This window comes from Cnephaeus nilssonii (assembly GCF_951640355.1).
Source record: "Cnephaeus nilssonii genome assembly, chromosome: 7".
Taxonomy (NCBI): Eukaryota; Metazoa; Chordata; class Mammalia; order Chiroptera; family Vespertilionidae; genus Cnephaeus; species Cnephaeus nilssonii.
This window is the reverse complement of record NC_137078.1, coordinates 72,586,561-72,603,374: the sequence shown is the minus strand read 5'-3', so window position 1 is coordinate 72,603,374 and position 16,814 is coordinate 72,586,561. Positions and strand designations below refer to the sequence as shown.

Below are 16,814 nucleotides of genomic sequence, written 5' to 3'. Positions count from 1 at the left end.
ATTGGGGGGGGGGCGTGGGGGGGGAGTGTGTGTGGATGAACTTTAACTGTTGTTTAAAAAATGATGAACCAGAAGCAACATGGCAGCTGGTGGCAGGAATTTCCTTCCGATTCATTGGGTAGTGTATTTCAAAGGGTCCAGTAGAGCTGGTGGGCCTGATCACAGAAGAACACATTTTCAGTTGGTGGTTTGTGTTCTTAAGCAGATATAGGAATTTGGTTAATTCTTCTTTTTTTGGGGGGGTGGGGTGGGGAATAATTCTTAATGAAGCTAAGCCTTCTGCAAGATTTTCCCCTAAATAGTATTATATTCTTTCAATTACATACTTTTGCAGCAATTGCTTGGACTTAAGTAGCTTGGAAGAGAAGGCACTTCAAAAAACCAGGTTTCTTCCCAAGATTTCTTTGGTTTCCAGATTTCTATACACTTGATTGAGTGCCCTGTGTTACCCAGTAACTCAGCTGTATCATTGATTAATGTATGGCAGTAAGATTGTTATTCCTAGTTTGGAATTAAAAAAAACACACATATTTTATTGATTTTTCAGAGAGGAGGGGAGAGGGATAGTTAGAAACATCCATGAGAGAGAAACATCGGATCAGCTGCCTCCAGCACACCCCCCACTGGGGATGTGCCAGGCAACCAAGGCACATGCCCTTGACCGGAACCGAACCCGGCACCCTCCAGTCCGCAGGCCGATGCTCCATCCACTGAGCCAAACCAGCCAGGGCCTAGTTTGGAAATTTTTAAAAAATTCCAGATCATCAACTGACTGTACTTAAGTCACTTTATAAGAAATAAGCTTCTCTTTGCAAGCAAGCCCCCATTACCCCTCTTCTTGTTCCTTCCACTTTTGACCCAGTTTTGAAATAAAAAAGCCATTGCTTTTGCTGAGGCATTTGTGTAACTCTACAAAGCTCAGTGAGAAAATCCTCATTTTGTGAGAAACTTTATTCTTTTTTTCTTTTGTCACATTTTAATTTTCTTTGATTGAAAAACCAAGTTAAATTACAATGCTTGATGGTACTTTAACATTAGCTGTATTGCCTGTACATTTAAGTACAAAATATTGGAACTGGCTTTTCACATGATGATAGGCTAAGAAGTTTGCTTTCAGGTAAAACCAAGAGGATCTATGTCTTTTTGAGGAGTTGTGTCCAGTTTTCATTTCCTCTTGAACTGTCGATTTGGCCTGGGGAGGCTGCACCATTTAATTTTGAGAATTCACAAGGAGCTGGTGACTGAGGCTGCTTTACCCAGAAGCATATTGGCAGAATACAGGCAGACACAGGAACCTGGTGAGAATGTTTAACCCAGTTTTTGCCTCTTACAAGTCTTCTTGCATGCCACCTGTGCAGCTTATTGGTCACCCTTGCTATAGTGGGAAACTGAAACTTTTGATCTTGGGGAATAGGGAAAGTTGCTAATTGCTGTTGAGTATTTCAGCATGTCAGGCATTGTATTAGGTACTTTGTTTATAGTTTATTTAATCCTTAGTGAGGTAGTTAATAATATCACCATTTTAGAGATATGGTTAGTTAGTGGCAGAGTCTTAATTTAAACCTGGGTCTCTCTGACTTTAAAGACTGTTTTTGACTCTGCTTAACTCATGGTTTTAGGATTGAATTCATCCTATATAATAAAAGCCTAATATGCTAAGTGTCCTGTCGTCCGTTAAACCAATCAAAGCGTAATATGCTAATGATATGCTAAGGCCACTCAACTGCTCGCTATGATGTGCACTGACCACCAGGGGGCAGATGCTCCGACCGGTAGGTTAGCTTGCTGCTAGGGTCCGGCCAATCGGGTCTGAGCAAGATGGGCCCAACACTCCCTGGAGCCCTCCTGCATCCCTCCCTGGCCCCGATGTTGCACCACTGGGGTCCCTCCGCCTGGCCTGCGCCCTCTCGCAATCCAGGACCCCTCAGGGGATGTCGGAGAGCCAGTTTTGGCTGATTCCGCAGGCCAGGCGGAGGGACCCCACTAGTGCATGAATTTGTGCTCCAGGCCTCTAGTTTTAGGATAAGAAGGAAAAATAAGGTAATACAATACGTTGGGGGCTACTGTGCAAGTCTAGGAATGAGGTGGCAAGCACTGAATCAAGGCATTAAGAATAGAATAGTAATTAGAATAAAAGGAGAATTATAGATTTTTAAAGCAGAAGATTTTAGAAATTAATAATTAGTTTAGCTATCTTGTTTTACAAATGCAGTCTTGCAGTCCCCAAAGGGGAAGTGGCTTGGCACTACAGAGCCAGTTAATGAAAGAGATAGGAATGGAACTCAGGCCTTCTCACTGCAAATCCAGTGCATGCTCTCTGTACCAGCTATTTTTGTTTCAAAGGAAAGAGACAAGATACAGTAACGGGTTAAAGGGGATGAAGAAAAGGGAAGTGTAACAAACTGGGTGAAGTTTGTCGGTTCTTGTATGATTTACCCGTTTTATTTCTGAAAAATGAATACCTTATTTTAAATTATATAAAACTTTACTTATTGAATAGGAAATTTTAGTTTCAGTGTCCTCTTAAAAATGTTTGGGAATATATAGATTAAAACCTAATATACAGATTAAAATCTAATTGTTTTTAAAAGAAAAATGATTACATTTATATTTGTAGTTTTCGGACAGGAATGATCCTCTCATTCAATAATGATCCTCTCATTAATGCCTTCCCTATACTGGGGCTGAGAGTACGGTGCAGAGCAGAACATGAAGATTGCATTCTAGTTGATCTTAGGGCAAGGCCTCTCATTTTACAAGAAGTAACTTCCCAAGGTCATGTAGCTCATTAGGGAAATCAGTTTAGTAATTTGGGTCCATGCTATAATTAGGATTTGGTTTAAAAATTAAATTTTGGAAAGTAAAAGCAGTTAACTTCTGGTTCCATGGAAGCCAGGAGAATGCAGATAAAGAAGACCCAGCTTTCTAGCAGAAAACGTAAAACTTCACAGAAAGCCACCTTTTTAATTTCCTCTATTAAGTAAAGGTATTGCTTTGCAGAAAGTTGTCTTTAGTGTTAGTAGTGTTGGACTTGGATGTATGTATAATTCTTAGTCTCTGAGTCTGGAAGGAACTTCAAAGAAGCTATCCAGTTTTGATTTTGAATAGCATTTCTTCAGAACCTTTCCAAGGCTGGTGAGAGCCTGTTCTAATATTAAAGAGAGTGAGATCTGACAACTGCTCTAAATAATTTATTCAGATATTTAACACTCCCACTGTCAGAGTTCTTTACTGTTTCTTATGTGGGTAATATAAACCCCTCTGGCCACTGCTAAGGGCATGCCCATGATTCTGCCCTTCACCGAGTGGGAGAGTTGGTCCTTTAAGACTTGTGATCCTGTTAAAGGGACCAGTAGAAATCAGAACCAGGCACCGTTGTGGGCATCTTATAAAATTTAACTGTGAAATGTATCTTATTTATTATTAAGTCTCCTTATTTGTCTTTAGAAAATACCAAAATGGTTTTTCAAGGAGATTTCTGTTAACAGCTAGAAATAACTTTCTGTGATAATTAATATTCTTAGACGTGACATTTAATACTGTTGTCTAGCAATATTGTGAACTCCTTGTTTTGTTATTGTTTTAATGTGTACATTCCTTCTGGAGTTACTTTGTCAAAAGTGTTTGCAAGATTTCATTGCTTCTTTGTTTTTTAAGAGCCCCAAAGCTGGTCCTGCTATAATCACAAAAATAAAAATCACATTAATTTGTAGTTTCTTAACTTACCTCATTTCTGCCCCCCCCCTTAGTAAGTAGAAGATGTAAATGAATTAAAATTATAATACCATCAATATTTATATTAAAAGTTATGTCCCTTTCCCCTAAAATATACAACCCTAGTACATTTAAGTATAGAGTAAATATCAACTAAATTTTAGTTATTAGTGATTTGAATATATAACCCATAATCAGTTGAAAGTAGATGAAATAAAAATAAGGAGTCTGAAAGCTAGCTCAATTTTTGAAATAACAATTTCTTTATAGTATATATGTATTTCCTTTGGGAATTAGGTTTGTGAGTTCATCTAATAGATTCTTACCTTGTTATTAACTCGCCATATGCTATTAGAATGAATGTAATTAGACATGAAGGAAGTACCTTTTATGTGTCATTGAGTGTGTAGTTCTAGTGAAATCATAGTAGGTACTACAGCTGTATACAGCCTAATAATGCTATTAGCTTAGAATTTGAAACCAATTACAATATTAGAAAAGTAAATGTCGTAATGTTTTAATAAATTGAGGAAACAGTTTCAACTTGAATGCAACTTAAATATAACATTAAACAATTTCAAAACACCTCCATACATTTAATGCACTAAGCTCATACTTTTTACTCATTTGTATTGTAACTTAAAAAAATTATAGTTCAAATAAGTTTTAATACTAGGTTTCCTATCAAATTAAAAGTAGCAAATTAGAAGGGTTTTGTAGTAGTCCAAACAGGAGGTGATGAGCTGTTGAGGCATGCACATTTGATGATAGAAGTGGGGATAGGAAGCAGCTCAATGGTAAAAGGGGATAGGAAAACCTTAAAAGCAGACTCAAACAAAACAGGCCAGCCAATTTGTATAGAGCAATATGAAACAGCGTTCTGTGCTTCATGATTCATGACCCTGAGAGGCATTTTTAATGGTGCCCATTCAAAGAATGGTTCCAATATGCTGTTTAAGAAAGGTCAGGCATGTGTAACACATTTTACCAAGATTTTAGTTTTCTTAAAAAATGAAAGAGAAGGAAGTTGGGCACATAAAGAAGTAGCTTCAGGTTTGGAAAATTCTGAGGATACTAGAATGCGGAGGCACTACTAAGAAAATTGGGCTTCGTTTTCAAAAGAGTAAATGTTTTATCTTACCTCCTTGAAAGGAGTTTTTGTTTCTTTTTTACATTTGTATTTCTCATTATTATGGGATTTTTTATTCAGTATGGAAACATTTATTAATCACAATTGATTTATAAATTTTTTCTTAAGCTTTTATTAGTAGATAACATTATTGTCGATAATCTGTGATAGTTTTGGGGATAGTATTTTATAACTGTTTGGTTTTTTAATTATATGTTTATCAGTCCACTTCTCTATCCAACAATGAGAAGCCTGGTTTCCACCATTGGTGGCTTACATTTATTTTTATTTTTTTCTGTATGGGTGGGAAGGAAAAGGAAGTGGAATCTACTTGTTTTAGAAATTAACCTTAAGTTAGTTAATGGAGCAAGTAACTGTAGGTTTGGTTTATTTTTTAAGTGTTCTGAAGAAAAGAACTAACACAATTGAGTCAAAATTTTATTTTGATAATCTTCCCAGAAATTGAAATGGAAAGATCGTGTAATCTTTTTCTAGGGATGACTTGAAGATTTCTTTTTTCCTTAAAGAGAAATAACATCTTAGGTGCCCACCAAAGTCTTCTCACTTCCAAAGATAAGTTTCATTGTTCCAGCACACAAGTTGCTTTTTTGTAGTAACTTAGCCAGTTATTTGTGTTGTGAAATTCTATTGACACTATTTGATATGCTTTCACTTAAGTTTAAGGTGTTTGTGTTAGAAATATTTTATTTAGAATATTAGTTTCTAATTAGTTCTCCTTGTAAGAAAATTGGCTAGGAAGATGCGACTCAGCAGGACTTTTCAGATTTGAGTCACAGTTTAAGCTTTAATGGAATTTCTATTTAGTTGTTTTTCCTGCCTTTCTCCTTTTCTGCATGCTACCCCCAGTTCTCACGTAATATCTCATAGCATTTTGTCTTGTTTTTAGAATATTGTCATTTATGACTCAGATGCGTTTGGCCTTTAGATTACCTGCCAGCTTTTCAGTACTCGCAAAGGTCTGTGACTGTGTTTAAAGACAGCTGCCTTGGAGCATGGTGTTGATTTGCCAAAGGGGTGGAAGAGGGTGCACCCCTGGCCCACGCAGCTTTCCCTTGTCACCTCTGTAGCCTATGGCCTGTGGCAGTGTCACGATGGTTGGGCTGTTGATAGGCTCTAGACCCAATTTTATCTGTTGTTTTCAAGAAGCTTTCTACTCACTTGACTCTGTCTTTTATATAATGTCTCGTGTCTATTTTTAAGAGGGCGGGATACTATTTCTGGGTTTTTTGTTAAATGGAATATAAATTTTAAAAACTCTAGATTTACATTAAATAGTAATAAAAATCAAATACTGATGATAAAAAACAGACATTAAACTAAAAATGTCACAGCAACAAAAATAGTTCGTAGGCCATTTAACAAAACAGCCATTCCTTTAGTAGGTTTTTATTGAGCACTTACTGTGTGCTAGGCACTGAGCTAGGTGTTAAGAGGACAGTGAGCCAATCACACATAGTCCCTTCCCTTTTACAAATTAAAGGCTGGTGGATTTCTTATGCTTTGAGTCTAATAAATTGTAATTCAGAAACTAGAGGCCTTGAAGAGTTGAGGGATAAATATGAAAGAGTTCAGATCTATCTATCAAAATCATTTGATTAGGGCCTCAAGAATTGTTTGTGATGGAATTTGATCTGTAGTGGTATCCATTGCCATAAACCAAGTGATTTTTTTTTCAAGATATTTCTTTAGTGCTATGAAATGTACAAAATTTGTATTTATTTACTTGTTGGATGTTTAATTAGTGGGTTGATGATTCTTTCAACTAGTATCTCCTTTAAGAATGGTGCTAATTATTTCAGTTAAATGTCATTGCTTTTTGTCCTAAAATCATTAATGTTTACATTTTTCCCCAGAAAAGAGAAATTGCTTTAGTCTTATTTTAGGCTAAAAAATCTCTGTGGTTGTTGATAATACAAAAAGCTGTTTTAAAGCTAGAGGAATGTTGATTTTAGAAATAAAATGATGGTGGAAATAGTAGTAACTCTGTAAATGAGAACCTGCCTGGGATTAGTAACATTAGAAATCCTTAGGTTATGTTAGCTTATTAGTATTTTGTGTGTGTGTGTGCTTTTTTTGTGGTCAGTTTCATGTTGGAGTAGACTGTCTTTGCTAAAATAATACTTTGAAAATGTTAGTAATTTTCATTTTGTTAGATTTATTTCTCATGATGTACACTTCACTTGAAATGTTTTGGTAAGTTGCAGTAGCAACAGATCATCCTGTATATCATATTTATTTTTGAGAAAATGTCAGGTATCTCTTGAGTAATCTGTACTCTCAGTGTTGAAATTATGCCAGGCAAAGATATCTATACATATATACATACATATATTAAAATAAAAAAATTGAACCATAATAACAATTGGCAGTTTGTTTGTGATATACTGATATGTATAGAGAATAACAAGAAAGTCCTGTTTGTTTTTCATTACTTTGAGGGTTTTATGGTTGGAGAATAAAACTTATCTGTGGTAAAGGAATTCCAAGCATTTTTATGAGACTCGAAGATCAAAATCAGCATAGAGTTACTTTGGATTCACCCAGTTCATAGTGATTATACTATGGGGGAAAAAAAAAAACTTAACAAGATCCACTCCATAAAACAAATACTCTGTAGAACAGAGAATATTTCCTACCTTCCACTCTTCCTATTCCAATAAACAAAATTAAAAGTTCTGAATTTAAGGATTAAAATTGAAGAGCTGAAAGGGACCTTGGGGATCTTAATGGTATTAAATCTTGTCAATTTAGGGAGAGGACCTCTTGGATCATTAGCAAAATCAGGGAGGGAACCAGCCTTCTGCCTCACAAGATGTATTTTGTATACTTTACCACTCTGTCTTTCTGACATGAGGAAGTCTTTTTCTCTAGGTGATCTTTAATGTATCATCCTTCCTCACAAATTTGCTGTATTTTAATCATCACCATTTCCTTTGTTAGATATTAGTTTAGGTTAGCGCAACAAAGTTGACATTTGATTTGTCCCTCCCCCTACCCCCCCAAGATGTTCATCTTGATTTCTCATTCAGCATTTTTTAATGTCAACATTGCTAATCCTATCTAATAAAGAGGGAATATGCAAATTGACCACCACTCCATCACAAAGATGGATGCACCCACAGCTGAGGCCAAGTTCCCATAAGGAGCCTTAATGAGCAATTAGCGGGGACCTGAGGCTACGCCCTCCCCTGCCCCCGTGGGGCTTGACAGGGGACCTCAGGCCACGCCCCCCACCCAGCGGGGCTTGACGGAGGACCTCAAGGTGCGCTTCCCGTCCTGGTGCTGGGCTAGGGGACCTCAGGTTGCTCCCCCCGCCCCAGCGCCAGGCTGGGCGACCTCAGGCTGCACCCCCCTGCCTGGCTGGGCTTGACAGGGGACCTCAGGCCGTGCCCCCCCACCCAGCGGGGCTTGATGGGGGCCTCAAGGTTCACCCTCAGTGCTGGGTCGGGGGAACTCAGGCCGCGCCCCCGCCCGGCGGGGCTTGACAGGGGACCTGAGGCTGCGCCCCCCTCCCGGTGCTGGGCCAGGGGACCTGAGGCTGCACCCCCCCACACCTGGCGGGGCTTGACAGGGGACCTCAGGCCATGCCCCCCACCCAGCGGGGCTTAACAGGGGATCTCAGGCCATGTCCTCCACCTGGTGGGGTTTGACGGAGGACCTCAAGGCACGCCCCCCACTCCGGTCTGGGCCAGGGGGCCTCAGGCCACGCCCCCCATCCTGACACCGGGCAGGGGACCTGAGGCTATGCCCCCTGCCTGGCAGGGCTTGACAAGTGTGGGACTGGCTGGGTCTGGATCTAGCCCAATGCGGGGGGCCTGGCCGGGTCTGGGTCTCACGCGATTTTGAGGTGCATGTGGGTGGGCGGGGACTTGACTCTGGGTCCCATGGTGAGCCCCAGACTCTGACAGGAGGAAGGTTTTCATATACATTTTACTAATTTTCTTTCATCTCTGACACTTCTATTATAGAGAAAGGGCAAATAGCAATATTAAATTATTTCCTCTAATTAATCCCCTTTTAATGTGCACGAATTTCGTGCACCGGGTCACTAGTAAGTTTATAAAAGTTGGTTCGGGTTGAGGAAGGGAAGATTGAGCAAGTGGTATCACTTGTGAAGGTGCTGTGTCTGTCTACTTAGTATCCTAGTAAACCTGACAAGGATTAGCGAGCTCCTGCCTAAGTCTATCCCCAGTTGCACATGGGTAATGGGTACTTAAAAATAAGCTTAATAGTCAGTGTATAAATCTTTTGAAATAGTATATGACCTAATTTGTCTGTTTCAGGTGTGTATCTTTTACTTCCTTAAAATTGCCTTTTTGTTCTGTCAAGTATAGTGTTTATCATAAGTATCAACTGGGATGTATTATATACTTGCAGCTTTGAAATTAAACATTTTCATTGATACCTTGGAATGGTGTTAAGATGCTAAAAACATAACACTTACCTTAGATTATATATTTTAATGAATACAGGATATATATAGGGTATATGATTAGCTCTTAGAGGATACCTTAAGAAAAATTAGGCTTAAAATATGGCAAGTCCTTTTATGACTCCTTGCCTATGTATATGCTTTTTCTTCTACCTGGCACATCCTCCTTATCCTTCCTTCCCCTTTTCTTGCCACATTAGAGTATGAGTTGGTCCACAGTACTGTCTATGTGACATCAAGTTGATCCTTTTTCACAGAGTAGATTTAACACAGGCTTCCTGTTGGTAGAGAGAGGTCATGAATAGCAGCCCCCTTATTTCAGTCTAGCAAGTCCCATGAGACTTGAGATGCTAACATACCACAAGTATGTTAATCAGGTTTGCTAAGGCTTTCTGTTAGAGCTTACTACTTTGCATTACACTTCTTCCCATTCATGTTCCCCTCTTACTTAAAAGTCCTTTCTTAAGTTGGAATAGAAACCCTACATATCTCTGTCTTAGAATTATTGTATTGGGATTACTCACTTATTTGTCACCCAGACTGAATTTCAGGTTTTTGAGGACAGAATCTGCTCTTCTGTATTTCCCATAAAGTCCAGGGTAACCCTTGACATAGCAGGTGCTAAATTAAATGAAACAGTCTGATTTGGAAAATCTTCATTTGCATTACCATTTGGAATACATTTTCCTCCATTCAAGGATTACAGATAGTCTTGTAAAGCCAATTTTGCCTAAAATAATCTATACCATAGCTTATAGGTAACATATATTTTGGTTAAGTCTTATAACAGATTTCTGCCATGATTTTTACCTGTTTTACAGTTTGTGGAAGGGAACTTTTTTTTAATTGTTGCCAATCCTATATAATAAAAGGCTAATATGCAAATTGTCCCCTCAGGAGTTCCACCGGACCGGGAGTTCAACCGCTTGCTATGACGTGCGCTGACCACCAGGGGGCGGCGCAGAACAAAGAAAGGCCCCAGTCAGCAGCCGGGGGAAGGAAGGCCCCGATTGGCCCTGATCTCTGGCCAGGCCTAGGGACCCTACCCGTGCATGGATTTCGTGCATGGATTTCGTGCACCAGGCCTCTAGTGTCTATAATGGGCACAATTTTGGACATAACACTTGAAATCTGAGCTATGGTATTTGGTAGCATTCCCTTTGCTTGATAAGTTTGTTTCCGCAGCTCACATAGAAAACTATTACTCACAGGAAAGAACATAATAGATGCTAAAACTAACATTTTTTTTTATTTTTTATTTTTAGCCTTTGCTAGGACTGTTTGTCATTCTGTTTTTAATACAGCTTTGTTACATGGCATAGTTGAGCTATACCTTAGTAAGGAGAAGATTATTTGTAGAGATTGTCATTTCTGGGGAAGAAAAAGAAAGCATGATGCTACAGTACAATTAAAACAGGAAACTGATTTTTAGAGTTGTTTTTTGTTTTGGGTTGTCCTATTTATTACTCTAATAATGATTAATGATGTTATCATTAATCTGAGTTTATTTTGACGTAAAGCTACTGAGACACTGTCCATATTTTTACCCTTTCTATCTCACCCCAGTGTTTAAAAAAAAAAATGTGCAGAGGGGAAGTAGGAGGAGAAAAGAAACAGTAGTATGGGAACCATTTGTTTAACACTGAACAAATTTTTATTGAATGCCTTCAGCTATGGTCTGGCTTCTGATTGCTAAGACACAGCCTTGCTTTTAGAGTTCATACCCTAAAGAAGGTTGGGAAGGGATGGCCAGCACTAGGTCAGAATCACTTGGATTGTTTGTTCAGAATAGCTTGTCCCCAACAGGGCCTCTGACCATTCCAGGAGATTCTGACAGAGTAGGGAGTATTGGGTAAAGTACTTAATAAAGTGCTGGAAAAGTTGTGTGTGTGTGTGCTATGGTCAACTGAAAATCCAATGTGGATGTAATTTGATTTGTACACTAGATTTGTTTTTCCTGTTTTTATCTTGAACAATTATCAACCAGTGGAAAAGTTGAAAGAATAGTACAAAGAACACTTGCATGCCCTTCACCTTGATTCAACATTTGCAAACATCTTGTCACATTTGCTTCATCTATCCTCTGTCTCTAGGATGTATAACTACACACACACACACACACACACACACACACACACACACACTTTTTTTTTAACCCTTTGAAAATAAATTGCAAACATCATGGCATTTGACTCCTAACACTTCAAGATGAATCTCCTAAGGACAAAGACATTCTCCTGTAGACCTACAATACTGTTATCTTGCCAGAAGAATTTAACAGTGATGCATTAACATTCCCTATTATTTTGTCCATATTCAGAGTTTCCCACCTTTACCAAAAATATCCTTTATAGACATTTTAAAAATTAATCCAAGATTGAGTCAAGATTATGCACTGAAATTGATTTTCATGCCCCTTTAATGTAGATTCTAGGATAGTGTTTACTTTTTTAATCTTTTGATACATTTTTTAAAACAACCCAATTCTCTTGTTTATTTTTAAAAGATTATGTAATTGAATCATTTAAACTATACTAGGAAGTTTTATTATCCAGGTAATAAGGAAAACTGAACAAAAGATATTAACTTCTTTCATGACATACCTTGTTCCTCATTAATAAGACTGTACTTTCGATCATCTTTATTCAGATCTCTTACAGAAATTTAGCATTTTTAGAGCCAAAAGGGATCTTGGATCTAAAGGTAGATGTTTTCACGTATAGATGAAACTGAAGTATGAGGATATTTAAGACAGTGGCTCTCAAGCAGAGGTGATTTTGCTCCCAGGTGACATTTGGCAATGTCTGGAGACCTTTCCAGTTGTCACAACTGGAGGGTCCTACTGGCACTTGTGTGTAGAGGACAGGGATGCTGCTAAACATCCTGCAGTGCACGCACAGCCCCCTCAATAGAGAATTGTGCATCCTAACATGTCAGTAGTGTCAAGGTTAAGAAACCTTGGTTTAAAATCACACAGCTAATGGTGGGACTTAAAGCTATCTTTCCTCACTCAATTTTTTGTTCTTTACACACACACACACACACACACACACACACACACACACACACACGCGATACCTTACTTTCACTTTCATTCTCATCACCTTCATCATCTATTTCTTCACTTTGAACCTTTTTGTTAGGCCTAATGAATTATTTTAGGGCTATAAGGATTAAGCTGAATTAGAAAATATTGCTGGAAAGAACATGGAATATCTTTTAAAATAGAATCACAAAAGGGCTTTCAGTGGAGTTTTATTCCTATGAGTAAAAATTGGTGCGGAATAACCTTTTTTGTTGTTGTTAATCCTCACCCAAGGATATATTTTTTTCCATTGATTTTTAGAGAGAGTAGGAGGGAGAGGGGACACACAGAGAGAGAAACATCGATGTGAGAGACACATTGATTGGTTGCCTCCTACATACTCCCCGACTGGGGCTGGGGATCAAGCCTGCAACCGAGGTGCATGCCCTTGACGGAATCGAACCCATGTCCCTTCAGTCTGATGGTCGACGCTCTAACCATTAGGCACACCTGCTAAAGCCAGAATAACCTTTTAAAAGCAGTTTAGGTAACTATAATAGTACTTTACTTTTATTTACATGATGTTTGAATTTACAGAGCATTTTCACATACATCATCTTATTTAGTACTCATAAAAACCCTTTGTGGTTATAAACAAAACAAATGGCAGTCTCCTTTTCACAATTGGAGAAATGAAGGTTCACAGAAAATAATATATCCCATGTGACTGTGGCCAGGGTAGGTATTAGTCCAAATTACGTGAAGAGATATTTTGAACTTCTCTCTGCAAAAGAACAGTCAATCTCAAAATGTCATAAGTGCCTGATCACTAGACATATTTAGGCAGAGGCTCTGGGATATTTCTGGAGATGTTAGAAGGAATTTAGGTATCAGATAAAGGGTAAAACACTGGGGGTAATAGCTGGAGAATTAGATACAGCTTCTCTCATCGAGTAACACAATGCAAATGGGGCACCAAACCTGTAAATAGATCAAGTTTAATACAATTCAGTATCTGGTGTTAGGAGATAGAGAGTGTGATATATTTAAAGCATTTTCTTCTCTTTGGTAGGGACCCTCACACACAAAATTCTCTGTGCCTAGAATTCCTTCCCCTTCTCTTTCGTTTTATGAGTATTTATTAAGTGCTTAACATTTATTCATTCATCAAATATTTATTGAATAACCAAACCACTCTGTATCAGGGATTGTTGGTGCTAATGCAACAAACAAACAAAAATTCTGGCCTGGGGAGCTTATATTTTAGGTTAGGGGAAACAGACAACAACCAAGATAAATAAGTAAAACGCAGAATGTCAGATGATAAGTGCTATAGAAAAAAATAAAGCAGAAAGGCCAGATAGTAAATATTTCAGGCTTTGCAGGCCATATAGTCTCTGTTGCAGCTCTTTGGCTCTGCTATTGTAGTGCAAAAGCAGCCATAGACTACTTAACCCAGTAAGCGCATCTGCATTCCAGTACAAGAGGCCCTGGGCTGTATGCACTTTGCTGACTCTTGTGCTAACTAGAAGGCACACACCTAGTGCAGACGCCATGGGGAGGAGCAGCAGGGAGGCCGATATGGCTGGAACTTAGTGAATGAATGGAAGAGTGGGAGATGAGGTCAAAGATGAAGGAGAGGCAGCTCCTCTCTAGGGCCTTGTAGACAACTGTAATGAGGATTCTGAACAGGGAGGTGACACAATCTGGTTGGAAAGCCTGGAGTTTGTTTTTGGACATGTTCATTTAAGAAGACTATTAAATATCCCAGTGAAGATATCAAAGAAGGAATTGGATATATGTGAGGAGCCTAGGGAAGAGGGAAGAGATAAATATGAGGGCCTCAGCTGAGAGGTGGTATTTAAAACCATTAGACTATGCATTGTCAACAGGGACAATAGCACTCCAAAGCGGGCATTGGTTCTTGGGGGGAGGGGGTGAAAAATATCTTAGACATTACAGTGGTTTGCTCCAAAAGTCAACCCTACCCAGTACAATCTTATTTAGTATTTAATTAATGGATATGGGATGATTGCGGAAAAAAATGTTTAGAAGGCTCCTTGAAGGAGCCATAATGAAAACAAAGTTGAGAAACACTGCATTAGATTCTACTTAGTGAGACCACAAGGGAGTCCATATGTATAAAGAAGAGGTCTGAGGACTGGGCTCCAAGGTGCTCCAGTGTTTAGAGACTGGGCTGATGACAAGGAACCAGCAAAGGAGATTGAGCAGTGGCTAGTGAAGGTGAGAGGAACCAGGCTCTGTCCTAGAAGCCAAGTGAAGGACGTGTTTCCAGCAGAAGGGAGTGGGCAGCTGTTTTAGATGTTGCTGATGGAGTAGGTAAGATGAAGACTAAGGATTAACCATGGATTTAAAGTTATGGTAAAGAAGTTAGATACTTACTTAGGCCTTAAATTAAATGTCATTTCATTTATAGGCAACCTTTCACCATGATTATGCTGAGTCACCTTCTTATTCTATTTTTTAATTATTTTAAAAAACATAACAAAATTTACCGTCATAACCATTTTTGAGTGTACAGTTTAGTAGAGTAAGGCATCCTATATCCCATATAATAAAAGGCTAATATGCAAATTGTCCCCTCGGGAGTTTGATCGCTCGCTATGACGTGCGCTGAACACCAGGGGGACCAGTGGCGTTAGCGGCGGGGCGCTGAGGGAGAGGGGGAAGGAGGAGGTGGGAAGGCAGGAACTGCACGGTGGTGGTATGCAGGTGGTGAGGGAAGGAGGAGGTGGGGAACCTGATCGGCCCTGATCCCTGGCCAGGCCTAGGGACCCAACCTGTGCAGGAATTTTGTGCACTAGGCCTCTAGTATTTACATAGTTGTGAAACAGATCCCCAGAATTTTTTCATCCTGCAACACTGAAACTCATATTAAACAACTGTTAACCACCATTCTACTTTTTGTGTGAATTTGACTACTTTAGATACCTCATGTAAGTGGAATATAACAGTATTTGTCATTTTTGACTGACTTATTTCACTTAGCATAATATTCTCAAGGTTCATCCATGTTGTACCATGTGACAAGATTTCCTTCCTTCCCTCCTTTCTTTTCTTCCTTCCTTCGTTCTTTATTTTTTAATCCTCATCCGAGGATATGCTTGTTGATTTTTAAAGAGAGAAAAGGTAGGGGGAGAGAGAGATAAACATTGATTGTTGCCTCCCAGATGGGCCCCAACCTGGGATTGATTGAACCCGCAACCTAAGTATGTACCCTGACCCAGAATCGAAACTGCAACCTTTTGGTGCACAGGATGATGCTCCAACCAACTGAGTCACCTGGCCAGGGCAAGATTTTCTTTCTTTTTAAGGTTGGATAATATTCCATGGGTTCCACTTCTTATATACTTTCACAGCACTCTGTTATAATATGCTCCTTACAAGAAATTGTAAGCTCTTATTTATCGTCTGTGATAGGAAGTGTTAAAGTGTCAGTAGCAGAATGTGTTTCTTCATTAATATACTAGAGGCCCGGATTCGTGCACCGGTGGGGACCCTCGGCGTGGCCTGCGGGGATCAGGCTGAAACTGGCAGTCAAACGCCACCTGCCCCTCCTGCTCATCCCGGCTCCGCTGCGCCTGCTGCCGCCGCCGCTCAGTAGGCTCGCTGTTGCTCCGCTGCGGTCTCTGGGCTGTGGTGGCCAGACATGAGCCCAGTGTCTGGCGCCCATCAGTCAGCTGAGTGGCGCTCGGAAGTACACTGACCACAAGGGGGCAGCTCCTGCATTGAGCGTCTATCTGCCCCTGCTGATCAGTGTGTGTCATAGCGACTGGTCAACCAATCATCGGTCATCTGGTCGCTTAGGCTTTTATATATATAGATTCTCAGGCAAAGGAAAATACTGAATAAGAATTCTTTATAAATATAGAGGACAGAATACCTTACTTTACAAGGAGGAATCTTGAAAATTTTGTTGAAGAGTTGATATTTAAACTGGCTTTGAAGAAAGTCTCAGTTTGTTTGGAGTGCTATAACAAAATACTGTAGACTGGAAGGCTTATAAACAACACAAAATTATTTCTCATAGTTCTGCAGGCTAGGAAATCCAAGGTCAAGATTCAGCATCTGGTGAGGACTCACTTCTGGTTCATAGATGGCCGTCTTCTCACTATTACCTCACTTGGTGGTAGGAACAAGGAAGCTCTCTGTGATCTCTTTTATAAGAGCAGAGCTCCCCTGATTTAATCACCTCCCCAAAGTGCCATCTCCAAATACCATCACAGGTGGGGAAGAGCCTTGCATGCCAGTGCAGGAAACTTGCTTTTATTTTCTAGGCACCTGTAGGCAGCTGGGTGCTAATGGAGATTTCCGAACAAGTAAGAAATGGGATCAGATTTCTTTTTTTGGTTTGGTTTATTTAGCTTTTGTGTTTTAAAGGAAGATTACTCTGGTAGCATTTTGGAAGAGGCACAGAAGTGGGATAGAATGGGAGTGTGGAGGCAGGGATGACAGTTGCAAGAGTATAGCAG

The 16,814-nt window shown here is 39.5% G+C and overlaps 2 protein-coding genes across 3 annotated transcripts in view; both read left to right on the top strand.

Moving 5' to 3' along the window:
- The window catches only part of USP24 (ubiquitin specific peptidase 24), a 143,613-nt gene that overhangs the window by 1,540 nt on the left and 125,259 nt on the right, over positions 1-16,814 (top strand). The window lies entirely within an intron of this gene.
- RIMS3 (regulating synaptic membrane exocytosis 3) overlaps positions 1-16,814 on the top strand; it is a 273,736-nt gene that overhangs the window by 188,562 nt on the left and 68,360 nt on the right. The gene's annotated exons all lie outside the window — the stretch shown is intronic.